General features: G+C 37.2%; 1 protein-coding gene across 1 annotated transcript in view; it reads left to right on the top strand.

Annotated features, from left to right (window-relative positions):
- Positions 1-13,716, top strand: part of SALL3 (spalt like transcription factor 3) — a 47,415-nt gene extending 33,699 nt beyond the window's left edge. Inside the window, exon 6 of the mRNA XM_051798872.1 lies at positions 13,614-13,716. The gene's annotated coding sequence lies outside the window, so the exon portion shown is untranslated. The remainder of the gene's footprint in view (positions 1-13,613) is intronic.
- Positions 13,717-26,419: the final 12,703 nt, after the last annotated feature.

Here is a 26,419-nt window from a genome sequence, read left to right as displayed (position 1 = left end):
TTAAAAGACTAATTCTTTTGACAGAAATCCAGGAAACTTCAATCTGTGAATGAATAAGGTAAAAAGGACAGAGCAATGATGTGATACTTTTTATCACACTGACATTGTAACTCAATTCTATTATAACTTCTCTTAGGAATCTGATATCCTAGTCCAATAAAAAGTATGGCAGTCTTTATTTTATGTAACAAAAATCTAGCTGGTTCATGTACACTGCTGGACCTTAGTTGTCATAATGTGGTCAAAGGAGTGCAAAGGGCTGTGCTCTGTTCTCAGAAATAACTTCTGTGCTTGGAAGCGTAAGGGGTCCCACAGATGTCCAGTGATATGAGGAAATTTTACTGATTTACTCTCTTGATTGGGGAGGGGGCAAACTATTGTACTGCAAAGTTCTCACGGGAAGGCAGGTCTGCTGGAATAGAGGTGTCTCACAAACTCACTGGACTTTTCCAGCACTTGAACTGAAGTAAAGCATATGGTTTCATATTTTGTTTTAGAGGCTAGGGAAAGGCCTCTAAACATACATTCAGGTGTGTCTGTTTTGATCAAAAATGCTAAGAGCAGCACCCATCAGGACCTCAAGGAAGGTGACCACCCATAAATACTGCCTGCTTTCAGCACTGAATGCACTCTAATACTCTAACACTATAAAGCTAAACCACACAAAAGGTAGGCAAAAGGTGGATTTTTCCATCTAGTCACTGATCTTATTGCGGATTTTATACCACAGCTCTAATGCTAATGTAAATGTTAATTGTCTAAGCCCATCTCTTGCCTTTCTCCTGCTTTTCTGGCTTCTACTCCTCAACTTCCCCATAGATGTCTCTGATTCCTGCCTATTCCATGTTCTCCCTAATTCTTGTCTGCCACTCACATCCCCCCCAAAGCTCTGACACAATATTGAAACCTGCCTTTATATAAGAACATCTCACTTTCTTGGTTCTATTCACACTAAACAAGGAGAAGCTGGTTACTCTTTAGACCAAGATTCATTCCCAGTTGCAGAGCTTCCAACTTGATCTTCTCAGTGAACTAGTTATGGCTTTAGCCTGATTAGGTGGCTCAGATAGGACTTAGATACATGGCATGAAGGAGATTATTCAAAAAGGAGGATTAGACAGATAATAGCTAAATTGGCAGAGAGGCTAATCCCATGCATGTGCAAGAGGGACAATTTAGCTGTCAAGGGACCTTTCCCTCTCTCATGTGTGTGGCTGCTGGGATAAGATAGGTGGGGAGGCCTGCAAAGCGAGATGGATGTGTGGAGGTTAGAGGCACAGCTCTAATGACTAACGACTGAGTCCCACTGTTAGCCTTCACAGCAGTCCTAAAATGGGAGTGGGCCTAACCTGTTAGAGATAATGATGCAGATACTGTACTAAGAGTCATCAGTCAACTTTTAGTATTTAGAAAAATACACATGGATAGATTTGCATGTAATATAGATACCTATTCATAGGACCTTATAAGATGCCTTATGCCTGTATGGCTGTTTTCTCTGTCTTAAACAAGTTTGCTATGCTACCATAAAATAGCCATTTCCAGTGCAAGTGCAAAACCAGCCAGGGATGGGGTTTTTTTAATTTGTTTGAGGGGGAGAGGAGGGGGAAGGGTTGAGGTGGGATAGAGGTGGTGGTGGCATCAATAATATGGAAAGATTTAATATTTGGTCATAGGTGCCTCTGTCACTCGGGACTTTCAGTAGCTCTGGAACATTGAGATTTGTATTCACCAAAAGGATCACAGTCTTACATTTTCTAAAAAAAGACTTTTCATCTCTCTATCTTCAACCACAGCCTCTTTTTATTTAGTGTGACTTCTTTACCAATTGTTCTGACACTGTACTGATCAATACAGATTTTATTTGTCTAATACTCTTCATCTATAGTTTTAGGAATTATCATGATTTGGTTCTCATTGATCCATGTTGATCCTAGTCCTCTTTTTCCCATCTTATTTTCATTCCCTTCAAAGGATTCAATGTCTTTTGTTTTGCAATATTCTCTGTGCTATTCAACCCTAGTTGCCTTCAATTGTTCTTAAACTTACCACAAAAAATCATATTTGTTTCATTTTATTTTTTGGATTTGGCTATTATTTGACTTGACAGTGCAGAGGTCTCAGGTATCAGCTGTGGTATTTTCCTTCAGTGGCAATTCTTTTTGCCTTTCAGATAGCTGACCATTTTGCATAAGCAAAGAAGAGCTAAAAAGAACTGAAATGTCACTCCAAATATTTAGTTTATTCTAACTGAAACAATATATGCAGCTTTTATTTACACACTTTCATATGATAAGCTTTCAGAGATCCTGAAAAATGAATGTTTTAATAATTTTTTTTGTTATTATTTTTCATTTCAGGGCAATGGATCTAATCTTTTAGCGTATTTTAAAATTTCAGCTGACTTGAAATCAAGTTGCTCTTTCCAAATTCAGGCCCCATAGAACAAAACATTGCCTTCAACTTGCAAGGCTTTGCATAGTTAACTCCATTCTGCCTTTGTGAGCATCTTATAATTGTGATGTAGAGGAAGGAGCTTCCATTTTTGAAGTTATCCTGACTCTCAATAAAACAGCAGTGCTGCTCAGAGAAAACAGCCAAAAGCATTGTGCTTATTCTGGTATTGCATTTTCTATGTGCTTGGTTTTGAACTGTAATTATTTACTTCATTTTTAGACCAGATCTACTTGTCTATATTTACCCATGGCCAGACTTTTCTGCTTCTGTTTGAGTCACATTACATCTGTACATTACTGAAAATATAAATACAAATTTACTTCAACTACTATTTTCCTTCTTTCTTAATCAGGCTCTTTTAATTTTTAGGACTGTTATTTGCTCCCCTTTACCTACTCTAGACTGTTTCAATATCTTCTCTGACCCATGCAGCCCTGTCTCACTCTTTTTTTTTTTTTGCTGTGTCCACTTCCATGTTACTGATGGCAGCCAAACTGTCTTCCTTCACTTCCTCCCACTTTTCCCGTCGAACCAGCCAGCCGGTTACCTCAGCTGGCAAAGACCACAGGAGCCCACCCATTAAGTGCAGGGAGAAGCAGGTCAGCCCACTCCATCCCTTCATCCTGTATGACAGAGAAGAAGGACAAAAAGCTCCAATGAGTGTGTCCTGTGTGTCCTGTGTTCTCTGTCTGACTCAGCTTTGCGGCCTGCTGGAAGCATAAGCTTTCTTTGCATCATTGAGATTGGAAAAATACTATTTATTGTATTCACAGATTTCAGTGAGACCATTAATCTTGGGGAGAGCTACCTTTGGGGGGTTATTGGCGGACTACTTTTTCTCCTGCTCCTTTCAGCATCCTGAAAAAATGTGTCAAACAGAAGAAAAACGAGATGTTAGAAGATCATGGTTGCAAATTCTTAAGAACAGAAGTGAATTTATCCCACTTAAATTTAAAATTAAACATATAAAATAGTAGAATCATAATATTCAATGTTTTTACCTGTGGTGAGGAAACAAGCTATACTAACTGAGATGTCTGGTTGTCTAGGAGAGCAGCCACACCTGATCTGGTATGACTGAAAGCACAGCTGGCCAGTTTCAGTACAAAATAAGAGGTTAGTTTATGGATGAATAGAGATTCAAAGGAACTTTGATTCAGTACAAATTTTTTTAAAAGGTTCAGTAAACAATTTGATGTTTTAAGTAGGAAAATTATCTTGTAGAAAATTATGTACAGTTCAAAACTTTTCTCAGCTGCAACTCCACAGCTGCACTAAAGACTAATAGGCTATTTGCAATTGTAACTGAATAAGCTTTGGCCTTCTATGTAATAAATTATTACTTTCCTGACTTCCAAATATTTATAATTATTAAATTTAGGCAAATTAAAAAAGACAATTTATGCAAACCCAAGTCAAACAGCTGTATTTTATGTATTTTTTAATATTAATTTAATGAGTAATGATGTTAAATCAAAAGGCTGCTCACAAAGACTACACCAGTGCTGAAACAGAGAGTGTACCTTACTATGGGAATAAATGGATATCTTAAATTTCTTATTTTGAATTGCTCGTGCAAATTTGACTTCTTTTAAAGGTGATGTCTATAGGATGAATGCTTTTTACACATTACAGTTTTGTAAAAATGCAGCCTGACCTATATTTACATTATTCCTTAATTAAATATTATGGCTTAAATTTACTTAGAAATAGGATCAGTGGAGTTTAAAAAATAAGAGTTCAGAGCAAAGCATTGTTCCAGGTTATGAAGCTTACCAGACAATGACCTCAAAATAAACCACCCAAAGGTAATGCACCAATTTTAATTAAACTTGACTGAAAATCAAGGTACGGATTTCGTCACTCTTGGGTATGGAGAAAGGGACGAAAGGAAGTAGGAGGGAAGTTAGAGACTTTACTGCAAGTCAGGAAACTCAAGGAAATCCTGTCCACATGCAAAACCATTAAACTTTGAGTTCTTGTATTAAAACCTGGAGATACATATATGCTCGTGCCGAACAACTCAGCCCAAGGAAAGCAAAGATGTCATTGCTCAAAATACAAAAATACATTGCTCAAAAGTGACTGAACTTCACAGAATACAGGATTGGAATTAAAAATATTTTCTAATCTCAGTACTCGCTACACAGGAGATAAAGCAATAACGAAGAGCAGTTATGAAAGATAAAAAAGCTTTGGGGAAAAAGTGGATGAACTAGTATGCTTAAGCCACACATGAAATGTTGGGGTGGTCATATGCCTGAATATGCTTAGGGCATAACTGAGGGCTCAGACCCAGAAGGCTTTTTTACAAGCTGGATGAAAGAGTTATTGATAAAAGCCAATTTAGCTGCCCCAGTTGTGCTGGCATCTGTCAGGAGCCTTCTTGCTAAATAAACTTCTACTTTTCCCTTTCTGTGTACTGTGCTGGTGGGTTGTGTAATTGTTTTTGTAATAAAAAGGCTCCTTAAAACATCAAGAATTGCTTCTAATCTGAATTACCAAAGTCCCACTCTGGGAATATATATCCAGATTACACTATGTTACTTTTGAAGAGGAGACAGATGTTCATGGCTGTGAAACAGATATTTCAATATATTGGTTTTTTTCTTGTGCATTTCGCTACTCAGCCAGACTTTGGGTACAAGGCAAGAGGCATATGGACAGATTTTAACTCCTGATGAAGCAAGTCTGTTTGCACAGGATTGGTAAAAGTGAGATTACTGTATTTTCAGCAATGCAGAAATTAATAAATAAAAAAATCCTCTTAGAACACTTTATGATGGAGCAGCAAAATTTGGAAATAAAACATCCTATAACATAGTGGGTATATTTCTCTATGTGATACCTTTATTTAATTCCTAAAGTAAGATTCAGAAGAAAAATGCATACTAAAAACATCAGTCAAGGGGGAAAAGAGGAAAAAATGTCCTGGGAGTCACTTCTCATATCATCATGTCATGGCTGAATTTTAGTTACCTGAGACAAACATCAGAAGGCAAATTAAGCAAGATGTGCTAAAGCATATACACCAACCATAATTCCTGTTTGCAGCCTTTATTCATGGGACATGCTTCTGTGCACATGGAAATATATATGTAGTCCAGTTGACTATAGGCTTTTTTCACATGAATATGACCTGTACATTAGCAATATGGAAATATCCTGAGGTACCCACCAAATAAATTAGCACAAGGACAAGGCCACTTGATAGCGGTCATCACCTTCTTCAGCTGGCTTAACTGAAGCTAAAATGGTTTCTGTGGTACAGCTGCTCTGATGGATAGAAGTTGAGTGATGGGAAGTGCAAACATTGCTTTAGAAATTACTCCCATCAGATAGAATGCATCTTACTTTGATAATGCGGGTAGAATTTTTTCTGACTGCAGGAAAGCTTATTCCAAGTTGTTTAGAGTTAAGTTTAGGGATGTCTGATCAAGTTCATAGAATGATAGGATGATAGAATGGTTTGGGTTGGAAGGGACACAGAAAATCACCTACCTTCAACCCCTTTGCGATGGGCAAGGACCTTTCCACTAGATGCTCAGCAATTTTCAAAGTATGCTTAGATCTGGCAGAATGCCCAACCTCACTGATGTATATTCACTGCAGAGTAAAGAGGAACTTACTCAGTTTAAAAGCTGCCAGACAATTGTCCTCAGAGCCCACATGCACTGGTTATTATTATAATCATATTGCACCAATTGCTCTTTTAGGCCAGATTTCTTTTTAAAATGAGGAATTAAAATCTCAAGGAATTAAGTTCTTTGGATATGGCACCCCACTGGTGAGCAGGCACAAGGGATTTGGGTCCTCAGAAAGTGAGGGTTCGTTGGTCCCTTACCAACTTTCATTGTAACAGATTAGTAGGAAGCGTTAATGTATATGTATTTCTACATCCCCTTTGATTTTACAAAGCATTTTCTGCAACAGTACTTTTTGACCTGGAGATCCAAAGAATATCTATACAACATAGAAACATTGCCAGTAATCTTAACTGTCTTATTTTTATTTCATAGAGTGTCTCCTCAATTTTGTAGTGCAAATTAACGATAAGGAGTAACTGACTGCTAGAATTTACACTAGGATGCTAGGATTATAATAATATTAAGATAATTATATCATGTCACCTCTTATTCGTCTGCCTCATAAACAGACCTAATCTCTCCCCATGTGGAATTATTTCCTGGCCTCTGATCACTTGCCTGTAAGTCCTTTCAGTTTATTGTATTTCTGCCCTGTTTTGTGAGAAGTGCTGACAGACAGTAAGCAGGATCAAAACTGAAGGGTAACTATTGATTTATAGGACCATATGATAAATGTCTTCTATAAAGTGTCTTCTATCCCATCTCTTAATACTTCCTAAAACACTCTGGTTTTGTTGATGGTGGTTTTATTTTCATTTTTAACGTACAGCTGCACATTGAGCAGATGGCTTCATTTGAGCCACACACAGTCTAGCTATTTTAGCTGAATGTTTACAGTTAATTTAGAAAAGTCCAAAACTCCCACTAAAGTCAATGGGGAAAATAAGAACTGCTGAGGAAGGTTCAGAGGCTGGCAAGATGCTACAGTCTAACAATCTTCAGTGTAACTTGGAAAAAAAAAAAGAAAACAGATTTTTTAATGAGATACAAACATTAAAATGATGGTTCTGATATCTTTCTTTAGGTAAAACTGGTAGTATGAGATGTGGCTGTCTATTTCTTGGAAGAAAGATGATGTAATTAGAGCATTAAATGTTATAAGCAGGTCACAAAACTATTTCTTCCTCATTCCACAGACCAGAAGGATGTCGTACGTTTCCACAGCTGAATATTTCAGCATTCTTCTGGAGGCACACAGACCCATTGGTGTTTAGCATAACTAAGAATTACAGCTTTATTTAGGTAACTCTGCATGGAATCAAGATCCATTTCAGTTATTCAGCTTTCAAGGTCTTTTCCCCTGGGTCTGCTGGTAATGTTGCTGAGGGCAATGACTCCTTCACACAAACCAAAGAAAAGTAATGGAGGAGAGCCCAGCAGTGAGGAGCAGGACAATGAAGAGAGTTGTTGCCATTACTTGCCTCCTTCACCAGAAAGTAACACATGGAAGATGCACAACAGCATAGGACTCATTTTGCTTAAATCTAGTAGTACAGAGCATAAACAGCTGTATCTCAGCTCAGTCTCTTGACTCCTTTGGTCATGAAAAGTACCGATTGGGTGCAATGTCTGACATTTAGCACCTGTGTGGTCTTGACTCTATGCTCAACTAGATGAGCAGAAGACATCTACAATATGGGCCTTTACAATCCTGCCCTGAATTAGTAAAAGACCAACATGTGTGAAGAGCTCTAGGCACATGCATGTCCTTGCTGATCACATATGCGGCTGAACCTCCTGTAAAATGTGGATAATATTTCAGTAGCTCATGCAGTCCTTATGGGAACTCTCTTTAGAATTTGAACAGAACACCTATCATCCTCTATTAAATTCTATTTTTTTTATTGTATTCTGGTGTCTGGTCTCTACATTTCTCAAGAACTATTCATTTCTCTAATGCTTTCCCATGGCAATACAAACCTATGCAAAGCGATAAGTGGAATGGGCATGAACTTGACATTTTGTTAAAGTAATCTAACCTATGCAGTTAAAATACTACTTTTGTGTATTATTGCAGTTTTTTTCTGGTACAAACTGAGGTTGTTTGTTGGAAATAATGTGGCATTGCAAAAAAGTCCTATTCTTTCTCTAGCTACCTTACAAGTAATTTATGCAGATTGCTTTAAGAACAACTACTTATAGGCTGGAACAGATTTTGTCTTAAAAATCCATTAGGAATTAAAGAAAACCATATTCAGTGACTGACTGTTGTGTGAGTTGATTAATAATTTGACAGTTTTATTTTTGCAAGTTTATATGTTCATAGATAATAATTTTTATCTAGTGTGGGGATTTTTGCTGTCAAAATGTTTCTTCTGCAATAGGAATTTACTTAGGGAAAAACAGAGAATTCCATGTCCAGCTGTCACAGGTCACTAAACATTTAAAAAAAAAAAAGAAAATTTCTGTGATGTTCCTAAAGGCTTGCAAAAATGCCTTTATCTCAGGGAAATGAAGATAAAGACTACTTCATTACTAAAGAAAAATATTAGTTCCTTTTGGTTTCTTACATTGAGAATGCTAGATTGGGGGAAATCTTGCAAAAGCTTACTAAAGGTGAGGTTTGTATATTTTTTCTGAATTATGTTAGGGACAGTCTGTTTCATATTTTTCAAAATAGGCTTATTTACAGTGCCTTTTTCCTCAACAGCTACCCATCTTGAAATACCTCTGTGAAGAAAACCAACATGTCAGCTTTGCAAACCAAAGAGTTAAAAGAAATTCCATCAATAATTAGGATGTAAGTGAATGACAAGACCTGTAGTTTATAAGGGGCAAAGCTGAATGATAAAGCTAAGATATGCATAATTAGGAGGCTACTTTGTCTAGTTTCTCTGGTCCTCTCTTGAATAAGAGCCTTATACAGTAGTGTGTCCATTCCCTTACACACAGAAGTATGTCTAAACTAAGAAGAAACTAGCTTCAAGAAATGTTAAGTAACATGCTGAAGTACTTTTTTTTTTTTTTTTTTTAATGATCACACCTAAAAAAAGCAAATGAAAAGTCCGAGCTGGCTGTTGCCAACCCAAGATGTAGTGAACATGTTTGCGTTAATTCATCCTTGTGGCCAAGATGACCAGAAGTGGCATTTACTAGGACACGAGAGGCTTGATTCTGTTTCCCATATATATGAATATAGTGTCATCTGAGATGCCCTCACGTATCTCTCTTAGGCCACCACTTCAGAAATGTGTAGACCTCTTCTAGCCCTGTATTATGTTTGCTGGGCCCTTGTAGAGGTCTTGGACATCTTTAAAAAAAGACGTCTGTTTTTAGGAAAGTGAACTGTGCGCAAGGTGACGGTTGGACCAGCTTTTTTCTTATCTGGTATTATATATATAAAAACAGTATGCACATTTTTTGGGGTATTTTGCAGTGTGTTTTATGGGAACATTTATAATGTCTGTAAAGGACTCACGGCGAGAGGTAGCTGAGGAAAGTGTAGGGGTGACAACAACCCAAACTGCCACAATTGTTTTTGCAGTGAACAATTCAGAGCCCCTTCTTCTTTTGCTTAGGGAGGAGAAAGTGGTGAAATTCATGGGGTTTTTTAATTTATTTTAATGAACTATTGGATGGCAACAGCTTAGATCATTACATAATAACAATGCTGCAACACTTGAACCTTGATTTTAGCAAGGGGTCAAAGATTAATTTTTAATTAGGGAAGACAAAGACAGGTTAACAGTTTATGATACTCCTATGTATTCTTCATAGGAGTTAGTTAATTATAACCTTAGGGACAAAACAATATTCCCTCACCCAAAGACTGTACCATTATCCCTAATTATTTGCATATTTTATAATGTCTACATTCAGGAGGAGATAGAGAACTAAACTGAAACATGGATTCAGTACAAAAAAATATTAGCTTTGTTTAAAGAGGCAATATTCTCCAGTGGCTAGACTCAATCCTGTTGACTACTCCCTGTTCTTTAGCCAAATCTTCCATGTCTTCCACAAACCTCAATATTTAGTTTCTAGCCAAGGTGTTAGTTAAGGCTGATTGAGTTCAAATGTCTGTTGAATCCAAATTTCCACCTGCTCATTGGAACAGCTTGGAAAGGACTGGTCTTGTGATCCTCTATCTTCATCAATTTGTTGAACCTATTCTGAAAAGTATACAAGTCTTAGAAGGCACAGGTGGATACCTGTTTAATGGTGTTGATTAGTGTCTCAATTCCCAGGACTCTGCTTTCTGTCAGCTTCTCCAGCACAGGTGCTTCCTGGTCTATGCTGCTGATGGTCAGGCTGGGCAGGTGTTTGCTGCTGGGTATCTTCAAACTCCTGATTCTGGATATTCTTTTTTATTTTTTTGCCTGTAACAATCTTATTCTATATCTAAATGTTTGCTATCCAATCGTCTGATTTTTGGCCAGGACTTCAATGGTTCCTTGCTGACAATTTCCAAGGCTGCAGAAAGCTGACAAGGGGGTCATTAGCACAAATCCATAAACATCTGCTGTGAAAGGGTTTTTCTTGCCAAAGATAATAAAATCATGAAGGAAGTAGAGCTTCCCCAAATAAGTCAGGGAGAGCAGCACTTCTATAAATGAAATCAGGCTCTGCTAGGAACAAGGACTTTTCCCTCTGTGTTCAGGTTGGTGGTTCAGCAGTCTGGTGCCTGAGCAGTCTCCTGGAAACTGAAGCTGAAGAAGGAGGGATTTGCTTCCAGAATAAGAAAAATGGGAACTAAATATCCTTTCTGTACAATGCTGAAGGAAGTGCAAGAGCTGGAAAGAACAAGGCACATACATACATACATACTTTACATACTGATCAGGGTGCAGTCATATATATATGTTGAGGTTTATACAGCTCATCTGCCCATTGCATGCTGCAGAACGTTAGGTGATGAGAGTGCATAAGTGATCTGGTACAGTGGATTTTATATCCTCCCTTTTCCTCTTTTTCTCCTACATGATAAATTGGTGCATGGTAGATGCACACAGGTGCTTGTATAGAATCCATGCTTTGTGCTAGGCCAGAAAATTAAGGATTAGGGTAGTTTCTAAGTAACTGGGATGTCACTCAGCTGAGTATCAGATCAGTGCTCCAGTCAGCTTCCCAAGGTGAAAGACAAAGCTTTTAATCCACCCATGTAGCACCCAGTGGCTTCCAGGGAAAGGAAGTGAATTGGAAAAAAAATTATCTCCGGGTGAAGTATGTTCCGTTACAGATTAAACACAAAATTAATGGTTGTGGTTGTCCAAACACGTCCAGTGCCCCTCAGATCAGACTTCTAACTGCAAAAGAAAACCTACTCATCTTCCGAAATACAAAGATCACAGAGGAGGTAAGAGAGGATGGGATAAAAATACATATGATGGACTGCTTTGCAGGCACATTGAGCAATTGCCTGATTCAGTACAAGTGAGTGTAACTTCAAGCATAAAGTGATTAACAATTAAGTGACATGACCTAGGGGAAAGTTAGTTGGCAAATACTTTTTTAAAAAATCTGTTTCAGAAGACAGCATACTAAAATATTTAACTTTACGTATTATCATTGCTGCTGTTTTCTTTCTGTGTGAATAAGTGTGATAGGAAACCTAGATAGCAGCACCACCTATTTAAAAATACCATACCTACAGCTGGAATTCTCCATGCAAGATCATAATACTGAAATGGAGGACAGCCCAAATCAGATTTTCCACTCATCTCCAAGTACGTACATATCAAATAAGTCTCTTGGACTTTAGTGTTAATTTTTTCTAAATACCATCTAAAATAATCCATATAATGATATAGAATAGAATTATATAAGTAAAAATATATTTATTCTATAATTGTATAAAATACAGAATAGTAATATAAGAAGAATTAGGCTCTAAAAAAAATGAGAATATTATAGGATTTTTAAGTTAGCCTCTAGTGAAGGATGGCCTGCCCCTGTGTTATAAAGATTCTACTATCAGTTGTCTACAATTTCACTAAACTTTTAATCAAAGACATGCACCATGGAGAATTTGGAGAAGGTGGGATTTATTTGCTTGCTCACTGCAAAAACATTTCTGTTGCTTCTAAAAATGAGATTAGGGAAAGCACATCACTTTGCCTATATTAACTGTGCATAGAATTCTTTCACTGTGATATCTTTATGGACATGGCTAGGAAAAGTGATTTGAAGCCTGATGTGGTACTGCAGCATTTTCTTTCAGGGTTGTGTCTTCTGTCATCATTGCACATTAACTGCCCAGATTTGGCCCCATCATAAGTCTTTAGAAAATGTTTGTCTTCATATGCTCTTTGCGCAGTTGTTAGGCTGGCTGCTGCCTTAATGGAAAGGCATCTTTACAGTGAGTGTGCTCTAGCTTTTTACAAATGTTCTTCCTGGCTCCTGTGGTACCAAAAATGTGATCAGGCACATCCCTTCTTGCCCTTTCAAGGCTTCCCACGTACAAAGGAGAAAAATGCCTAGGTGGAATAGGAGGGAGAAAGAACAAGGGTCTAGACTAGGATGATAAGGAGAAAATGAAGTGGGGTAAGGATCTGAAAGATTAAACTGGAAGGCCTTGGGATAGACTTTGACTGAGAGAGTAGGGGATTCAGACTGAGGACAGAAAGGATGCCTGAGATTTAGCAATTAATTTAGGGGCAGGATGGAGAAGAGAATTCCATCCACATAACCTGGGAGAGTAGAACTAGTGTGTCAGAGGTGAACGTTAGCACGGAAAGAAGAGGTGTGGAGAGTCTAATGATTTGCCTGACATAGTGAAGCCAGGAGTCTTAAGAAAAAAATAGTCTGTGTTTAGTGTAACTAAATGTCATCATAAAGTGTATAGAGCTGCACTTAAAAGCCTGTGTGGCTTTGGAGGTCAAACAATGATGCTATTTTTTGTCTTGCCAAACCAGACTAATAGAGAAATGCTGAGATTTGGGGACTTTTTTTGGTTGTTTTCTTTGGTTTTTTCTTTGTGCAACTTTGAAAGGGAATTAATCATTTGGTTTGGAGGTTTTTTTGCCAAGTAGAAAAAGAATCCTACTCCTCAAAGTGCAAGCATTTATGAGGACTCAGTGAAAGCAAGAGCCTGAAAAGCATAGAAACACTTATAGTGCTTGCCTTGGAGCATGTGTTACACCCTGCATGATATGAACCATCTAGAGGACTGGTGTACCTCAGCACATGCAGTGATACCCTGCAGTGTGGTTGCTTCTGATATTTATACAGCCTAGAAAACACTGAGACTCAAGGGAGAAATGATCACAGAATATAAATACTTTCTGGTAGAATAAGGAGCAATGGCCTGAAACTAAGAGAGGAAACATTTAGACTTGCTATTAGAAAAATGTCCTTAATGGGGAGAGCAATTGGGCAGAAGAGCAGATTAGAAAGAGAAAAGATCGAGGAACTGCTGCTATTTTAGATTACATTAGGTTGAGAATAATAGCAAAAGCCAACATTACCTGTGGAAGTTCACTTTAAGTGTTTCATCCTTGTAAAGGGTAGAATTTTTTAATTACAATATACAGTTATTAAAGAATTTTTTTAATCCTAATTATTTTTCAGAGCAATGGATATAATAAATAACAATTGCAACCGAAGGAAAATTCATTGGGAGAAAAACCATAGGAAATTGGAAAAGTGCCTGAAGAGGTTCTGAAAATTCTTCACCAGAATGAAGATAAAGCACATGCATTCATGGTATTTCTTGGTTACCACTTCTGGAAAACTTATAACAATATGGGGTACCATGATCTGAACAACCTGGGAGAGCTGAGCTAGTTGTGGCAGGAGGGATGTGCTCAGCAGTATCCAAATCACGTGCAATCTCACTTTTCCACTGGGGTGAAGCTCGACAGGTCTGAAACCTGTCTGATCTGGCATGGTGGTTGCCTGGAGGAGTGGTCATATGGCAAAAAGAAAGACTAGATGTGTTGTAGCACCAAAAAATGTGTTCAACAACTGTGTCATTTAAAGAAGGCAGACCTCAAAAACCTTTGCAGTGTTAATAGGTTTTCTCCTGTTTGCATGCAGCTTATTGCCTCTTGCATATGCCTTTGTGTTGAGTCAGATTCTCGGTCATGCACTAACATTAAATTATGACAGTAGCAATAATAAAAATACTTTATAGTTATACAGTTTTGGCTTACATCATGATTTGACATAAGAGAACTAATTACATTATTTGAAACAAAGAGAGGCAAGAATAATACCCAGTGCAAGATGCTACAGAAATAAAATAATAATCTCATAATGTTGCTTTGTTTCTGATTTTTAATAGCAGGCAACATCTGGAATAAGTAAATGTTATCTAGTTTCATGAAGAATTGGAAAAGCTACATACCAAACCCTTTTACAATTGAAAATAATGGATGCCTGTGGAAATATTTTTGAGTTATGACAGAAAGGAAATTTTTATTGTTCTCAGCTACTCATTTACACTGTTGATATTAAAATTTAATCCATTTTAGCACAAAGTCTCTGAACAAAAAATAAACAATCACTGACTGAGATAAATAATGGGGGGGCTGATTGAACACAACAGATGATAATGGTATTGGGATGCTTCAAAGCCCCAGCAGATGTTATGGTTCAAAGAGGTTGTTCATAAAAATATGTATCTATATATTCTTCACAAAGTATTTGTGTCTTTAAGGAGCAACCTACATCAATTAATATCCTTTTTAGGAATGATGAGGGGAAAGTACCTATAGAAGTTAATAAGCTGCAAAGGTAGTTCTTGAGCTCAAAAAATATTTTTCAAGATTAATGTTTCACTGCAGATGTGATGATCCAAAATGCCTCATCTTTTTCTTACATGAAATATATGATGGCACAGGTACTTCAGCTGTCTGTCACACCAGGCTCAGGAGACTTTCATTTAACCTCCACATTCATTGATCACCTGCCATGCATTCTGTGGCCTAAGTTATTTGTTTTAATAATTTAAAAATACATGTAGGGCAAACATTTTAAACAAGATTTTGTTATTGCTAAGACTGTATGCTTAACTATTCAATCACAAGTAATACAGCAAACAAACACAATGAGGATTTCAGCATCATCAGACAAAAATAAACTTATTCCTATGTCATGTATTCTTGGAAACTTAATTGATAAAGAGAGAAAATTAGCTCGTTCTTATCTAGGCTGTCGATATTTTTATTTTGAGGAGAAGGGGATTTTTAATGCCATTTAGAAGATCTGCTACATTACACTGTGGCTTTGCAATAAAAACTCAGTGTGGGACAGAGAAACAGCTGTGCTATCTCAGAAGCATCTTAGTGAACCTAAAATTGCCTCACTCATTTTTTTTAGTCTTTGTCAGAAACTTTGATAATGTGGTTGAACACAGTTTGATTTTTCTTTTAGTTTTCTCAAAGCTCTTAGAAAAATACTTCATGTCTTTCCTTTTAACTATTGGATAGACTTTTGAAAATATGTATTTGAGAATCCAGTTTTTCATAAAAACAATTTTATCTGTATATTTTTGATAAGCCTAGCTTATGTCATATTTTCCTTGATCGAGAAGGGGACTAAGGTAGTATTTCCATTTGCAGAGGCAGAACTCTGCTGACAAGAGGAGCCAAACCTTTCTTCCAGCTTCTTCCTTCTTGCCTTTTCTTTATGTACTGGCCATAGAGAGAACTGGGAATCTGTATGCAGTAGTGGTCTGTGTATACTGCATGAAGGAAGTAAGATACTTTTGTTTCCCCCCTTGCACAAAAGTATAAGTAAAATATGGTCAATTAACATCTTGTCTTTTGATTCCTTCTTCATAAATAAGCACCTTTACCCCTCAGAGGTAATGTTTAATCAGCTTCACATATGTATATAGAAGATTGGTGAGAGTTCTCTCTGGCCCAGTTCCTGAAGGACACATTAATGCAGCAGAGCTCTTATGAGAGAGTTGCTAAGGAGCAGATTTGCAAACAAAGCAAATAAGTCCACAAAATATGCCAAACCACAGGTCTGTAGGGCAGGTTTTGGGGATAGATAAGAGAGCACAGACCAGCTAATAGCTGCCTTAACTCTTGAATGTGAATGATGGAAGTAGTTGAAATACTGAGAATGGTCCTTTAGCTACATGGACTGAATCCTATTGGCTCTGCTTAACCAATGGAGAACGAGGAGGGGTATCTTGGCTATCCATCTGAAGAGGATGGAAGGGTGTAACATTGTGCCCTACAGAATTTTGTACAGCATAAAAATGACTTATGGTAACATAAACCATACGAACAAAAATTTCTAGCAAAATACCCAGTGGTTTCAATATTTCTGGACTGCAACTGGAACAAGACAGAGTCCACAGTGGCTTGTGAATGTTTACACGGACCTTTTCTAGAACAAGATATTTTAAAAATCTTTCCTCAGAAAATGGATATTTAGTTTTAAAAGAGAATGGATATTTAGTTTTAAAAGAGTTCATTCACAGGGAAAATATAAGAAGAATATAAGCAAATGTCTGCAGTACACTGAAACTCTAAAAATAATAGTACAAAATTCAGCATTGCAAAGCTGTTTCCTGCCTCCTGGGACTCAGACACTGGATATCCACTGATGGCCAGATCTGTGCAGCAACAGGATGAGACTGGCACTTTGAGGCTACATCTCTTTGCTGAACTGCATTGAAAAGAGCAAGGGGGATTTTGGGTCACGTAGAGCAATTATTTTTTGTCATATGGCTTTATAAGAATATATGTATTTATTATTACTCTCAGAACAAAAAATTGTTCAGAAATATGCAATTTTAAAAAAACCCTTGTTTTTTGTTATTTGTAGTATTTTTGCATTACTTTGAAAAAATCTAGTCTTAGAAAAAAAAAAATCTTAGCTTATGAAAGTGTGAGAAGTTTGCACTTCATGGAAGAAATCTGCCTTTAATGTCAATATTTTCCTTAGTGACAGGGAGAAAGCATAATCTTTGAGCGAATGAAATGCAGAAGGCTTTTTCAGTAATGGGTGCTCAGAGCAGCCAAACTGTGCAAGAACAGCATTCTTCATCTTAATTTTCTCAAATCAGCAAACATGCTAAGAACCTTCAAGGAAGACCTCAGCACTGTGCAGAAACAGATAAGAAGGCAGAGCAATTTCCCCAATATGTTTGGGTTCTTTCTGCTTTTTGCCATTTATTTACTACTTAAACTTGTTACCTCTTCTTTCCTTTGGGTTCTCGCATGAAAAAAAGATGTGATACCACCACCATAAATGTGCTGTGAGATTTATTCAATGTCAAATCACCAGTTGATTGGAACCTGTTGTTAAGAGATGGGATTGCATGAAAGAAAGCTAGAACTCTCCTGTCCTCTCTCCCCTCTTTGAGAAGGTGCAGCCCTGCAGTATTCTAATCTACTAACGGGTCCCATTTACCCTGAAGGCACAGCACACTTACTCCAGAGCAAAACTCCATATCTTTTGGTAAATCAGTAGTGTAGCATTCCTACTCTTACGGCTGACTGAGCAAGGTAAATCATATGAATCTTAGCTCAGTCTTAACTATTTGTTAAGAGAAGGAAGTATAGCTAATTTTTCCTGTTTGTTATTTCTCCAATGCAGTATAGGGTGGAGGTTACCTATGCCAAAGTGCTCCATGAATCTGAGGCATGAAAGAAATTATCTTTCTTATTATCTTACAATCAGCCATTTGGAAATGTAGGAAGACTTAGACAGAATAATTACTGAAGCTGGAATTTAGCCAAAATGCCAAGGCTGAACACACTTTCTGTTACAAATACTACTGTAGATCCTTTCCTGACTGCATGTGGCCAGGACCTGATTTTTTGCATATGTTATAGCAAGCTGTCATCTCCTTTCAGCCTTGTCCTAAATTAAGAATGACATATTACATCCAAATCATAGACCTGCATTACCAACAGCTCATAGAACAGTCTTCAACATAATCAGTGTAAGTAATTTACCAGATAAAAGAATGTTAATAGCAAGTACAGTATAATTTATGTGGACACAAATTGTACCTATCTTTCAGAAGAAGAAAGGCACTGCTGCGCACAAAGAGTGGATCAAGAGCAAGGTCAAGTGTAAGCACTTCTGTTTAACATGCACAGCCTGAAAACAGCAGGCAGAGCTTTCAAAGACAGATGGAAATTATACTCAATAAAGTTATTATAAATAATTGCTGTTTTTACTCTCCTAGTGGGTTTGATATGAGAGAGGCAGTTATAAATGGAAGACCTATTCTTTAGAAGGCATTTGATGAAGACCTTCTCATTTCACCAAGTTGGGGTTGAAAGTTTACAACCTGTAATACTAGAAGGAAGTGGTCACTTTAGTTAGCTAAGTTTCTTAGCTAGCGTGTGTAGATATATATATATACACACACACACTCTCATATATACTGAACAAAGGTAACTGAATGAAAGTCCACAAACTCCCTTACAGTTAGGCCATGCTACAGGCCCTGTTTTTCAAAATCTTCAGTTGTGTTCTTGCCTGAGCTGTCTGCCAAAAATCTTTCATGCTGTACCCACTACAAGGGAGTGGAGATATTGGCATAAAGGCTCCTTGCTGTTAAGTATACAAGAAGCTGACCAGGATGACTGAGGAGAAACTGAATTTCAAATCACTCACACTCCATTCACCTCACAGTTAATGATACAATGATTCTATGACTCTATGAAGCTTAAGGTTGCAGGCCCATTCTGAACTCCATCTTTTATGTACCACCACACCCACATTGTTCATGTTTCAGAGAAAGCCCGAGGATACATTTCTTCTCTCTACCAGTGATGCTTCCATCTCAGCCAAGTCTTCAAATGGGAATCCTCTAATAACATTAATTTTGTCTTTTGTTAAGAGACCATGTTGCACATTACAAGTACAAAGGGAAACGTGGTGTAAAACATTAATTCTTATTTTCCAGAAGAAATGTCTTTGGCCTTAAAATAAAGTTATCTTTATTTTCTTGAAAATGTCATATAAAATTTGCAGGGCACCCCCTCCACAGCCTTTTTTCTTTAATACTGATCAACTTGCCTCTTTCAAGAAAGCAAAGTCTATGCAACACATGCTTCCTAGAAGATAAATATTTAATAGTGATGTGTATAACCATCCATACATTTCATAGAAAAAAGGATTAGTCCTATGATCTGGGCGGGACAGCATGAGTCAGTCCTAATCCCAACTCAGTCTGCTTCTAGGCAGATCATTTTAATCTGTATTTCAACACTGCACCAGAGGTCTGTGAAATTATTTTCAAGCACCTGTCTTGAAAACTTCAGGGAAAACTGGTCACTCATGTCTTTCCTTATTTTACATGGATTTTGTAGAAAGCCAAAAAAAATTCAAGAAGCTAGGAAAAAAGCATATAATCCCCAAACAAAAGTCTATCTTCAGAAAATAACCTATCTTGTGCTATCAGTAGAATTCATGGAAAGGATTGTGGCCTTTTTCTTTTTTTTTAATAGGAAATCTATGAGAGCAGAAAAATTCCCTAAAAGTGCCACTTTTCCATACAGTTTCTTCCTTGACTTTTCACCTGCTTTCTTCTTGCCACCAACCTTCTAACTGAAAGGTGCAATGCACATCTCTCTCTCTCTTTGCTTCTCTTCAGCCTTTAAAATTTAATTTAATAAATTTCCCCGAAGTCAGTACAAGACACGGACTCCTTTCGATTCCTTTCATAGAAAGATAATTTGGGGTTAGAAAAATCTTTCTTTTTACCAAAAGACTGATAAATGGCAAGCTACAGCTGACTGTTCTATCATCCTTACAGTTGTACATACAGTCTACAAAAGAAATTTATGCAACATGTTTTATTTCTCTTCCCTTAGCTGGTTGTTTCAATCTTGTTTTGTCTGTTGGGTTGTTGTATCTTGTACCTGTAATTTTGGTTATATAATTATTTTCACTAACATCATGGACTATGACTCCATGCCTCTGTAATCCAAAAAATTAAATCCTGGTGACTTCAATCCCTATTTATTTCAGACCTTATGTATCATGTCTAAGCAATGCACTAAAAATGTATACTGTCACAGCCAGTTTTTGTGGATAACTTATTTACTCTGCTATATGAGGTACATTCCTTTTTAGTCTTAAGGCTCTTCACAACAACATTACCTACATTCAAAAACTGTGTTTGGCTACCAGTTCCTCCAGATTTACATAAATTAGAACCAGATAAGGATATTGGAAGCTGCAGGGAGCTCATGTTTGTAGGTTGATCAGTCTTCATCCTGGTATTTTGGAGACCAAACTGATGTTCTTTATCCAGTATTATTGAGGACAACCCTGGTTTCAGTTTGCTTTGTAGAAAGAAGCTGACCCTTCTTAGTTGTAAAAAAGAGCAATGAACCTTTTTTTTTGTTTTTTTTTCCATTCATGGGGAATTTCCAAAGGAATGAGAGAAAACGTTTGCAAATTATAGAAGTAGACAAAACCCACTGGAATTATCTGTTGATTAGTGATAGGAAACAATCTCTTACTGAGAAATAATCAGTTCAGCGGGAACAGATTGCTGCTCAGTGCACTACTGGGGAAGAAGGTAGAGGAAATGGAAAGAAACAAGACATGGAAAGCGATGAGGTAGGAAAGTGGTCTCTTCAGCTCATGCTGAGTTGATCTGAGAGCAGCAGCTGATATTCCTAATACCAGAAAAAGGGTGTGGTAGCAGTTCTGAGGCTAAGATTGTGCTAAGGATAACTGCTACAACAAACTTCAACAAGGCAAAGTGTTAGCTCCCGCACTTGAGTCCCAACAACCCCATGTAGTGCTACAGGCTTGGGGAAGAGTGGCTCAGCAGAAAGGATTTGGGGATGCTGGTCAATAGCTGGCTGGATATGAGCCAGCAGTGTGTCCAGGTGGCCAAGAAGGCCAGTGGTATCCTGGCCTGTATCCGAAATAGTTTGGCCAGCAGGACCAGGGAAGTGATCCTCCCTCTATACTAAGAGGCACTGGTGAGTCCTTTGGCAAGTTCTGGGCCCCCCACTACAAAGAAGGACATTGAAGTGCTGGAGCATGTCCAGAAAAGGGCCAGAGAGCTGGTGAAGGCTCTACAAAACATGTCCTATGTGGAATGGCTGAGGAAACTGGTGTTGTTTAGTCCGGAGAAGAGGAGGGTCAGGGGGACCTTATAACTTTCTCCAACTACCTGAAAGGAGGTTGTAGTGAGGTGGGGGTCAATCTATTCTGCCATGTTTCAAGTGAAAGGATGAGAGGAAATGACCTTAATGATTCTGTGAAAATTATGTTTCCTATATGGGTATGAGAGACAAAAATCTGTAAGTTTTGAACTTCTACTTGGAGTGAAATCAGTATACAAAGAGATGACGCTTTGGTTTTAACAGGAGCCAGATGTGGCTGGCTAAAATGTCTGAGAAAAAATGGGTTTCAGAAGCAGGTCTGAGGCAAATAAGAAACCTTTGCTATGAGCCTGAGCTGATGGCTGGGGCAGACATAAAGAGATACCAGAGAAAGAGGAGATTTTAAGTATTTTCTGACTTTTGAAGGATATGCAATACAAGACACTAAGTATTTTGTCACTTATCATCTGGGAACCTTTTTCTTCATTGAGTTCTGTATAGCTCTCAGAACAAAGACCCCCTAATCCCACTTGCAGCTTTTTTTTTTTTGTCACTATTGTAACAGAAACTGCAAAAGGAAATCAGATCCAAGTGAGTCTGATAGCAGCAATCACAACTTGAATACTCGAGTTTACACTTGGACCTTGTTTGTCCTTCCATGACCTTTTCAGAAGCTCTGAAACAACATGAAATTTGTAATTAATCCATGGGTGCATTTTCTTTCAGTTTGAAGAAGTAGTTAAAGCAGCTGTATTTATTTATTTGAAATATCAGCAGTGTGGAATTTGATAAAATAAACACAATGAGAACATTAAAAAAATAGTGTCATTTGAAAGTGCTGATATGCTTTGCTGTTGATTTTGCACCACAGATCATAGGGACATTTCATTGGATAGTCTCTTGTTTTAAGAGAAGATCAGAAGTTGGTAATCCAGCTCAAAATTTTTGAGTCCATGGGATTTTTTTGTCCAACTAGAAATAAAAATCTAGAATTGAATTTACATACATTAAGAGGATGAGAAAGTGTATCTCAGAAGCAAACTAGAAGGCATGGGATTTTGAAACATATTTTGAAGCAATTTTTAACTTAGAGGTAAACATAACTGAATAGATACTGTGAACAATTACTAGACGGTTCTCACTGAAGGGTCACTGTAACAGTGCAGTAAAATAATGAGTATTGTATTTATAATTTTCTCCTTTTGTTTATCCACAATCAACAATTAATACCTTAAGCGAACATATGACTGATATTTGTATCAGAAGTCACCAAAGTGTACCTTTGTTTCCAAACCAATTTTATTTAAGTACTCTAGGATTTGCTTTGTTTGCCTCATCTATTGCCAAGTGAACTGTAGAAAATGCCTTTTCAGCCAGATCTGTTATTGTCTAGTACTCTAGCAAAATCCAAAATACAACATGTACATTATTTTGCTGATTTAATTGGAGAAGATATTGCTTGCATTTTATGCTGAAAGACTGAGTTAGTGGAATACAGGTGAGGGTGGCACAGCGCTGGAGTGATGCCAGTGGGACACACTGCTTGGTAAGGATGGACTACAATAGGTGGAACAGAGATTTAGCAATCTATAAATCCTGCAGAGATGCAGAGAGTTGACATTTACCAAAGAGAAGACCTTGAAGGAAGGTCTGAAAGAAATGTAACAGCTGGGAGCACAATTAATTGACAAACACTGAATGCTGTGAATATTAAAAATAAAATGTGTAGGAATAGGATATTCTTTCTAGTAGATATGTAGACAATAGTATCTTATTTATATATGATCAGTATTTTGTTTCCAGTACTTATTGCATCCCAGTGTTTTTAATAGTATAGTAATATTTAATATAATTATTTTTACTTCTTGTTGCTGTTTTTAAACTGATTGATTTTGGTGTATAACTGAATTGCATGCAGCTTCAGTCTGAAGTAATTTTTGAAAACAAGGATCCTCTCAGAGTAAACAGTATCTCCAATTTTGTTCTTTCCCAGAGCAAGGCAACATTTTGTTACATCCTACTGATATGAAGATATGAAGACTCTCCTATTAGAATTATTAAAACTGATAACTGCAGCTGTTTTAGCTTCCTCTGTTTTGTATTTGTTTTGCTCCCTCACTCTAACAGTGTAAAAATTTATTTGGTGTAGTTTTCCTTGCTGCACTTAGCTCTTCCTATAAGGACAACCAGATTCTTTCTGTGTTGCTGTGCTTAGGTTCTGCCAGTGATTTTTTTTAAGCCTCTAGGTATCTTGGACCAATTTTCAATTTGCTGAAAATTTGAAGACAGATACCAAACTGGTTCATCACTGATGAATAAAGTTCCACAATTAAAACAGAGATGCAAGGAGATTTGAAGGATCAGGTGAGAAAATACCTAGTATAAAAGTAATGTAAATTTTGTATCATGGAACATTATGTGAGGCTTACTGAAACTCGTTTCTTTTGTTTTATATTAAACTGATTTTAGTATCACTTCCACAGATTTACTTTAGTATAAATGATTTTATAATTTGGCTCCAAGAAGATAATGAAGAATGAATTATCTTCAAACTGTCTTTTATTTCCCGCCCTTACCCTAGCCCAGACTGGATACATAAACAGGATTAGGAGGGAAGGAGCATTTAACCTTGAACATTTACAGCAGAAGTAGAATGGTAACGAAAGTATAAATTATTATAAAATGCCCTCTGGGGATATCAGGCAGAACTAGCAACAGATAGGTTCTGCACCTGTAGCAGACACATGCAACAAATGCAAAACAGTTTCCATGCCAGCTCATTCCTACTCAAACCAAGAGTTCACAAGATCCATAAATCATAGGTTCTGGATCTCTGCCACCTGTTATAAATGCAAAAAGATGCAAAAAAGAAGCATGGAAAGGATGATATAGAAATTTTATTTTAGAGTGGGGTTATATTTACTTATTATAAATGTATGTTATCATGATATTTAAGTGACAAATGTTACCTAACCAGGACTTAACATTGAAATTAATTCCTGAAATGAAAAGCTTTTTTCACAAAGCAAAATAACATCTGCCTGAAATGCCTGAATAGCAAAATCTGAATCAAGAACAAGTTTATTCTGTAACCTTTTGGTATTTTTAAATAGAAAAGGAAACATTATTTTCAAAATGCAGGCACATTTTCTAGTGGCATCTTGAAAAGTCCCTACATATCATATGCCAAGGTCTCAATTTTGCATTAAGAAACTTCTATATAAATGTAAGGATTTTCTTTACAAAACATGAAACAGGACTACAATCTAGAAATGAATGACAAAAGATGTTACACAACCAAAATTCCTACTCTTAAGAGCTTTTACCATTTTATGAAAATCCTGATGCAAAAAGGCAATTAGAGTGATCAAAATGAAATCATGACAGATTTTCAGCAACTGTCTTAACTGCAATTTTTAAACATATATTTGAAGTAATCAAAACTGCATACATTTAAAATGACAAATATTCCATTTTGTCCCTCTCTTGGCCATTGATTTTCAAAAAACCTCATTTTCCTCTTCTTAGAGGGCTTTCTAATTAAAGCCTCTCTGTACATAGGTAACAGTGAAGTATTTTTCTCTTAAAACCTTAAAGTAGTCATAAATAAAATAATGCTTACAGAATACATGAGACAGTAAGAAATCAAGACTCTAGAGGCATTTATGGTTCCTAATGATTGTCTCATGCTGGGGCCCTTACAAGTCTGACAATAATAAACCTTTCATTATATATGCTAGATCATGTATTTATCTATACATACAGAATCTACAAACACATACACATAACTGACTAACATTAAAGATAGTTACAGGCCAAATAATCTGTTAAGTAATCAGAAATATAACCAAATAACCAGAACCAAAGTTCTGCACAGACAAGAAGATTGATCTTGGGCTGCTAACTTGTGAATTAAGTGCTTTCTGTTCAGTTCAAAAACTGCTCTGCCATGGAGCTTGAATCAAATAGTAAACTGGAAACAAATTCTCTTGGCCCCAGTGACCTGCAGCAACCTCATTAGCAACATGAGAATTCTGAATATATAGTTGTTAATATGAAAGTTTAGAATTTTAAAGTTGTGAGATGTGCAGTATTTATAAACGTGTAGCCAGCAGGTACAAGAGGGAAGTGACTCTTCCCCCCTGTATATACCTGTCCAGATTTGGTCTTCTCATCACTGTTATTCTGAAGTGAGTCTACACAAGAGTGACTAAGACGGTCAGGAGGCTGGAGAACACGATATATAAGGACTGGTTGAGAGCTCAGCCTGCACAGCTTGGAGTAGGAAAGGTTAAGAGGAAACTTTGTGGCTGAATATAAGTCAGTAATGGGACAATACAGAGCAGACGGAGCGTGGACTTTTCTCAGAGATGCATAATTATGGCTGATCTCATGTTTCCCAGGTTGGAACATGGGAAATTGTGATTAATTATTAGCAATTTGTTTATCACAAGATAAACACTGCAACAGGTAGCCCAGAGAAGTTGTGGAAACACTGTGCTGTTCTTGGAGGTGTTCAATACTCCACTGCACATGGCCCTGAACAACCTGGTATCAAACTCCATCTCTTGGAGCAAGGGCTTGGTCTAGGTGACATCTGGACATCCCTTCCACTCTAAATTACAATTCTATGAGTCTACTGTTGTACCGCCATCAATATTGTAAGGATTATCACAGCTACAAAGTTAAATAAATATCTGTCCCCTTTTTGGCATTTCCGAGCGCAACACTTCGAATACCCAGCAAAGTCTTGCCCCATGTCCAGCTGAGAGATTTTTGCCTTTTATACAAGCTTTGTGCCTCCTGTGTAACTGTTGTTCCCACTCTCCTGGTTCAGTTTCAAGCGTTTTGTGTCTGTCGGTTAGTTCAGTAACACATAATATACTTAAAGTCAAAACACTGCTTAGAAATTTGCACTTGGCAAGCACTGCCAGTGCTCCATAACCTTCACTCCAGCACATGGGAGCATTCTTCACTGTACTCTGCAAACTGGGGTGCCTTATTCTAAGGTAGAAAGTACATCCTAAGGTAAAGCAACACTTCTATATTAAGTGTCTAGGTCATAAGAGCAACTTCATTTAGCTATGGGCATTGACAAAGAAATATATTTTCCTTTTTTTTCCTTTTGTGGGAAGTCTTTCATATCTGTGATGGTATTAGGCCTTTTGTTCTGCATACCATCTGATTTCAGAGAAATACCGAAGGATAACATCCTACAGTAGGTCTATGAAAACTTCTATCTTCCAAAGCAGTTTTTTCTGGTGGTGATTTGTGTATTGATCTTTCCCCTGTGAGATCCCATAGACTTGGTTCATTTCCCTGGTACACAGA

The sequence above is a fragment of the Manacus candei genome, unplaced genomic scaffold (assembly GCF_025592945.1).
Source record: "Manacus candei isolate 608988 ecotype Guabito, Panama unplaced genomic scaffold, ASM2559294v1 h1tg000049l, whole genome shotgun sequence".
NCBI classification, from domain to species: domain Eukaryota; kingdom Metazoa; phylum Chordata; class Aves; order Passeriformes; family Pipridae; genus Manacus; species Manacus candei.
Note: the sequence above shows the minus strand (reverse complement) of the source record. Positions and strands in the feature narration are given on the sequence as shown.